The sequence below is a fragment of the Camelus ferus genome, chromosome 11 (assembly GCF_009834535.1).
Source record: "Camelus ferus isolate YT-003-E chromosome 11, BCGSAC_Cfer_1.0, whole genome shotgun sequence".
NCBI classification, from domain to species: domain Eukaryota; kingdom Metazoa; phylum Chordata; class Mammalia; order Artiodactyla; family Camelidae; genus Camelus; species Camelus ferus.
This window is the reverse complement of record NC_045706.1, coordinates 7,481,665-7,487,664: the sequence shown is the minus strand read 5'-3', so window position 1 is coordinate 7,487,664 and position 6,000 is coordinate 7,481,665.

Genomic DNA, 6,000 nt, shown 5'->3' with positions numbered 1-6,000 from the left:
AACTGAGGCTCAGAAAAGTTAAACCACTTGCCTAAGGTGGTCCAGTTGCCTAGCTCCCAGTTCAGTTGTCTCTCTGGGCACTCACTGCCTCGCTTTTAGGGTCATCACTCCACTGCTTGGTATCTGAGGGTGGGGTAAGAACAGCCCATGTGCCCCCAGGATTCCCTGTCTGGACGGGAGAAGAAAACACGCAAATGACTACAGTCACATAGAAAGCAATCAATGCCACACTAGACAGGAGAGAGACTAAGGGGAAGAGCCCTCACGCAGGTCAGGAGGTGGGAGGCAGGGTGGAATCCAGGAGGTAACACTTGAACTTGTGGCCTTGGGGTGGGGCAGGAAGCTGACTCAGTTGAACAGTGGGGAGGGTGGGCACTCCTGATGCTGTAATGGCTTGAGCAAAGGCAGAGAGGCAGAAAATCTGGAGCAGGGGTGAGACTTGTGCTCTCTTAGGGGAAGCAGGAGATTAGAAGCCAGACAGAGAAGTTTGCCCATATCCTGAGGTCTGTGCAGGCTGCCTGGGTCTCTGTCTTTAGAAATGGAGGCTGGCTTGGCTTTGGAATTTTCCTGAATTCCATTATGCTTAAAGTGCAGAAAATGGCAATCCTCCAGATTATCTCATGTGGAGGTGGGAGTAAACAAGTGATCTCCATGGTGACCATGAAGCCTAATTTGGGTTGTCCAGCTGCCCCTCTGAGATCTGGAGGCCAGTGCTGAGGAGGAAAGCGGCCGCTCCCCATTCCTTAAACATGACTTGAACCCACATTGGTGGCAGGAACTGCTGGCCACAGGGGGCCACAGAGGGCCCCTTACTAACCTCAGAACTGGCCGAAGCAGGGCAGTCTGAGAAAGCCCCAGACTGTGGAATGGAAGGGCCCACGGAGCAGCCGGTCCCTCCTGCCCGGCCTCCCCCGAAGTCACAGGCTTCTCCCAAGGGTCAGCAGACACTCAGTTCAGCTTCCTCTGTGCAGGTGGATGCAGTACACGGGAGCGATGCAGCAAGAGGGCGGCAGAAGCCAGGATGGAGTCTCTGCCCAAAGGCCCCTGCAAGGTAGGGTGCAGTGAAGTGTGAGGCACTGTCCTGGTCAGTCCGGCTGCTTCCACAAGGAAGTGACCTTGAAGATGCCACCTGGCCCTGGCCTCAGTGCCCAGTACCCGTGTTGGCCTCCCAGCCCAAACTGTCCAGAAGGTACCGGCACCCACCTAGCTTTACCTGGGGCTCTGCCTTCTCCACCTGCCTCCTTAGAAACTTGGAGACTTCAGGGACTCAGAGGTGAGAAGCACAGGGTAAGACTCGGGCTGTGGAGATCAGCAGACCCAAGACCACGGACCAGCTCTGCTCCTTGGTAGCTGGGGGATCCAGGGCTCACTGTTTGGCCCCTGTGATCTGCAGTTCCCCTACTTGTATGATGGTAGAACCAAACTATAGCCCCTCCTAGGGTGGCGGTGAGCATCCAAGGAGACACTCAAAACTGCATGTAGCACGGGGCCTGGCACTCAGCATGTGCTCAGGAAATACCTGGCACCATTACTACGATGGTCGCCACCAGTTTCACCATAGATGCCCTCTTGTCCGGCCTCCCCACTGGCAGAGGTCTGTCTCCTGGTCCCATAACAGCCCAGCCGAAGCTCAGGGCCTGCTCGGTGCCCTTGGCCATTCTGCAAAATGCCCTCTGGTCAGTTCTGTGTTTCCTACAAGTCAGTTACTTTTGTTCCCAAGCCTTTCTCGTGCCAGCTGAGCTTGATATTAGACGTGTGGGATTTAATAACCATACAAAACCAGCAGCTCTCAAACCGTTTAGTATCAAGACCCCCATTATACTCTTAAAAATCATTGAAGATCCCAAAACGCTTTTGTTTATGTGGTTTACATCTGTCAGTATTCACTGTTAGAAATTAGAGCTGAGAGATTTTTCAAAGCACAGAAATGCACAAGCACATAGTCCCTCAGCCATCAGAGCGGGTCCTGGCCGCCTGTACATCCGTGAGGAAATGAGACGCTAAAGGGCACATGATGTCTTGGTATGAAAACGAAGCATTTCGGCTCTGACCGGTCGAGCCCCTGAAAGGGTCTCGAGGGTCATCAGCATCCCGGGATCACACTTTGAGAACCAGTGACGTAAACAAATGAAATACGGGTGCCAGATATGAGCCGCTTTTTGAAAACCAGGTTGGAAACTCTGGGAAGTCCCAGCACAGATGGGGGAGATCGTTAGGGGAGGACAAGCACATAAAAGGTGGGAGACTATGCCTTCCGATGTCCACCAGTGCCTCCCAGTTCACACGCCTCTTTAGAGAAGCCAAAACCAGAAACCAGTGCTGATTCAACGTGCCATGGTTCAGCAACCAAGATGACCCAGACCTGCCATCTGCAGACTCATGTTCGGGGAAAAGGCTCTGGCCCTTTTATCAATAGACAGACAAATTAATGCACTTTAAATATTTTAAGTAAAAATAAAGTATTTTAAAAGTGTATATGTGGCTAAGTAGGATTTCCCCACTTATCCAATTTGTCCAGTTAGCTCTATAATTATAGATGTTTCAGGAATATTGCCCCAGCCCAGCCCATCCTCCCCACGGTGGACACCAGCTCCACGTTCCAGCCTTCCCTCTGACCATCTAGCCTTTGGCCTCCCTCACTGCTTCACGCAGTCAGTGCTCCACAAACTCGTGGTGAAGGAACCAGTGAAGGAAATCACTGAATGAGCAGATAAACAGCCCCCCACTCCATCCCAATGCCTGGCCCAGGGCCTCGGGCCAAGTAGATGTTCAGAGAATCCATGCTAAAAAATTAAATGTTGATGCTTTGCACACTTTCTAGTTGGAGTGTGTCTCCTCGGTGCCTTTGAGGCCATCAGGTGGGGCTGAGCCCAGGGGTAGGCATCCACTTCTGATGTGACTCCACATGCCAGCCCCCTGGAGTCGGCCTGATCCTGCGAGTGGGAGGTTTAGCCTCCCCTCCCAGGGCGGGGAGGCCCCCTCTGCCAGCAGGAGTCAGCTGTGAGACCCTTTTGGCAGAACAGAATCATGTTTAGTTCCCTTTGTTTCCCCCTAGAAGCCCCAGTCACCACCTAGACCCCTAGATGGGCAGGTCTGCAGATGCCTCAGCCCAGAAGACCCAGAGTCTGCTACCTCACTGACATTGATGGGGGGCTGACACAGGAAATGCAGACAGGCTGTGGGGGACAGGGAGCCAGTGGAGGGGTCGGGGATGTACACTGTGGCACCATGAATGAAAACATTGACTTTGAAGTTAAAAAGTAGAAAATCTGAGTTGACACCTTGCTCTTCCCGGAGACCAGAGCTGTGTGACCTCAGGCAGGTGTGCAGTCTCTCTGACCCTGTTTGTGCTTTCATGTGCTATTTCCTCATTAACTGCAACACCCACACACGAGGCCCACAGACCTGCAGATGCGGGAAGGGCCTGGCTGTCCCCAAGGTCAGGGGGTGGGCAGGACCCAGGCCTTGAACCCAGCTCATCTGGCCCCAGGCCCAGGGCTCACCCCTCCCCTCCCCACACTGACCTCTTGGGGGTCCGAGTTTGGTGGGGTGCGAGTCAGACTATCCCTTTCAGAGGAAGAAAGGGGAAGAAGGATGAGTCAACTCCAGAAGATACTGGAAGCTTTTCCCCCATGAGTCCCTGGACCCAGCCTTTCTCTGCTCTGGGAGAGGAAGGGAACTCCTCAGGGAGGTGGAGCGCTGGGTCCCCACTGCCTCCTCCCTGTGTCACCTTGGGAAAGCCACAGGACTCAGAGAGGCCCAGGCTTCAGACCCACCGCTTCTAGATCTGACCAGAGACTGATCTTAAGGGGGCAGCTCAGAGCATGCAGAGCTGGGGGTGCACCCAAAAGCCCCAGGAGCCCCCGGGGCCTCTGTGCTCCCCGTGCTGCTGCCCCAAGCAAGGGGTCCTCCAACTATGGGAGAGGAGGGCCCGTGCTCTGCTCTGTGCTCCAGACTCCGAGCTGGGCGCCCACAGGGCAGGGCAGGGCAGGGCAGGGCAGCGCAGTCACACGGAATGCACTAATCTTACTCCTTGCTTTGCCCCAAGTGTGCGGAGGATGAGTACGCGCAGACCTGAGGCGAGTCCCGGGGTCGCCTGGCAGGAGGACACAGCCACTCCCAGGTGGGCCTGCTGCAGTCACTGAGACGCTACCATTTCCACCTCTGCGGTGTCCTCGTGGCCTGCGGGCTCTCAGGGACAGCAACCCACAGGCCTAAGGGACCCAGGGACACCCAGTCTCTGCCCTGCCACCGGAGACCTGAGCAGAAGCAGGTTTGCAAAGGATGGAAAACGGACAGGGGGAGGAGCGAGAGGGCTGGGGACAGAGGCTGACGGGGCCGGGCTTCAGGAGCCGAGGCCAGCTGAGCGCCGTCAGGCCCGAGCACTGAATGTGAGTTTGGAGGCTGCCTTCCAGAGCCAGTCCCAGAGCATGAGGCCGGGGCCACTGGCCCCCAAGGCTCTCTCAGGGACCAGAAAACATTCTAACCATTTTTGTCATTTTCACAAGCTGCTCCTTTTGAAGCATGACTAACTCGAAAACAGCTGAACTTCAGAAACTCAAAACCGCCCATGTGGCTCGTATGGGTCTCCTGGGGGAACTGAGAAAGTAACTTAAAAACAAAAATTTTTTTTTTGTAAGCACTCAAAAATCACTTCTACCCAAAGCTGTTGAAAGAATCCTATCTGGGGCTGGGGTACCTCTTGGCTCACCTGGGACATGTGTACGAAAGAGTGGCTGGTCATCCACTCTGTCCCACTGACTCCAGCCTCAGGGTCCTGCCTGGACAGAAAGTCTCAGCACCTCAGAAAGGACATGTGGGGGAGCCTGGCCCTCAGTAAGCACTCAGACCTGCTTGGGCCTCTCAGGGCACAGCCGAAAGGGACAGGCCAGTGGGCCCCCTCTCTATCCTTTGACTGCCCATCCAGCTCACTGGACCCACCCCTCTATTGCCGGCTGAATAACAGCCCCCCATGATGTCTGCATCCTAATTCCTGGAACCTATAAATACGTTACAATACACGGCAGAGGGGCTTTTGCAGCTGTGACCTTGCGATGGGGAGGTGATCCTGTAGGAGCATCCTGGGGGCCCGGAGTGATCATGAGGGTCCTTACAAGAGGCCAGAGTGGGAGGGTCAGAGGGAAGCAGGTCAGAGAGTCTGAAGATGGAGGAAAGGACCACAAGCCAAGAGTGTGGCAGCCTCCAGCAGCTGGGGAAGGCAAGGAGACAGATTCTCCCCAAGAGCCTCCAGAGAGGACCAGGCCCGCCCACATCCTGTTTCTCCCAGGGAGACTGAGTTTGGATTTCTGACCTGCAGACTGCGACGTGATGCACCGGAGTTGGCTTCAGCCGCTCAGTTTGGGTAACTTGCTACAGTGGCCGTGGGACGTGAATGCAGCCCCCTGGGGCCTGTGGCCGGCTGCCCCCACTGCTGCTGCAGCCACCTCCCCGCGGGACCCGTTCTCTCTGGGCGGCTCTGCAGGGAGGCCTGCCGGGTGACGCTCTGGGGGAGTGATGTCGTCCTACGAGTCACAACAGGATCTGCCCACAGGATGAGGATTCTGGAGCAACAGAAAAACACCCGCCCACACATGATACCTCTCTCCCTGCTGGATGAGGCCTGAAATTCCTCTGCTAGAAGCCCGGCCTTTGCTTCAGTTGCCAAATAGAGTCAATCCAAGGGGAAGCTTCTAACATACCTGATCCTCATTAGAATGTTCCCCGAGAGCTGGTGCCTGTGTGGGTGAGGGGTGGCCGCAGGGCAGAGAGGGGTTTGGAGAGACCCCCAGGGGAAGGAGCTGTGTGATCCGCTCTCCAGGTTTGCCTGTCTGTGCTGCCCCCCCACCTCCTCACAGGCACAGCGTTTTCTCTGCTAAGCGGAGCTGTCCCCGGCTTTGCCATCAAGAAGGGGTCCTCGTCATTTCCAGGTCTGGACTCGCCAGCCCCTCTTCCCCCAACACCACTGTGAAGGGTAGTGCTGGGGAGAGGCTCACCCAGGGT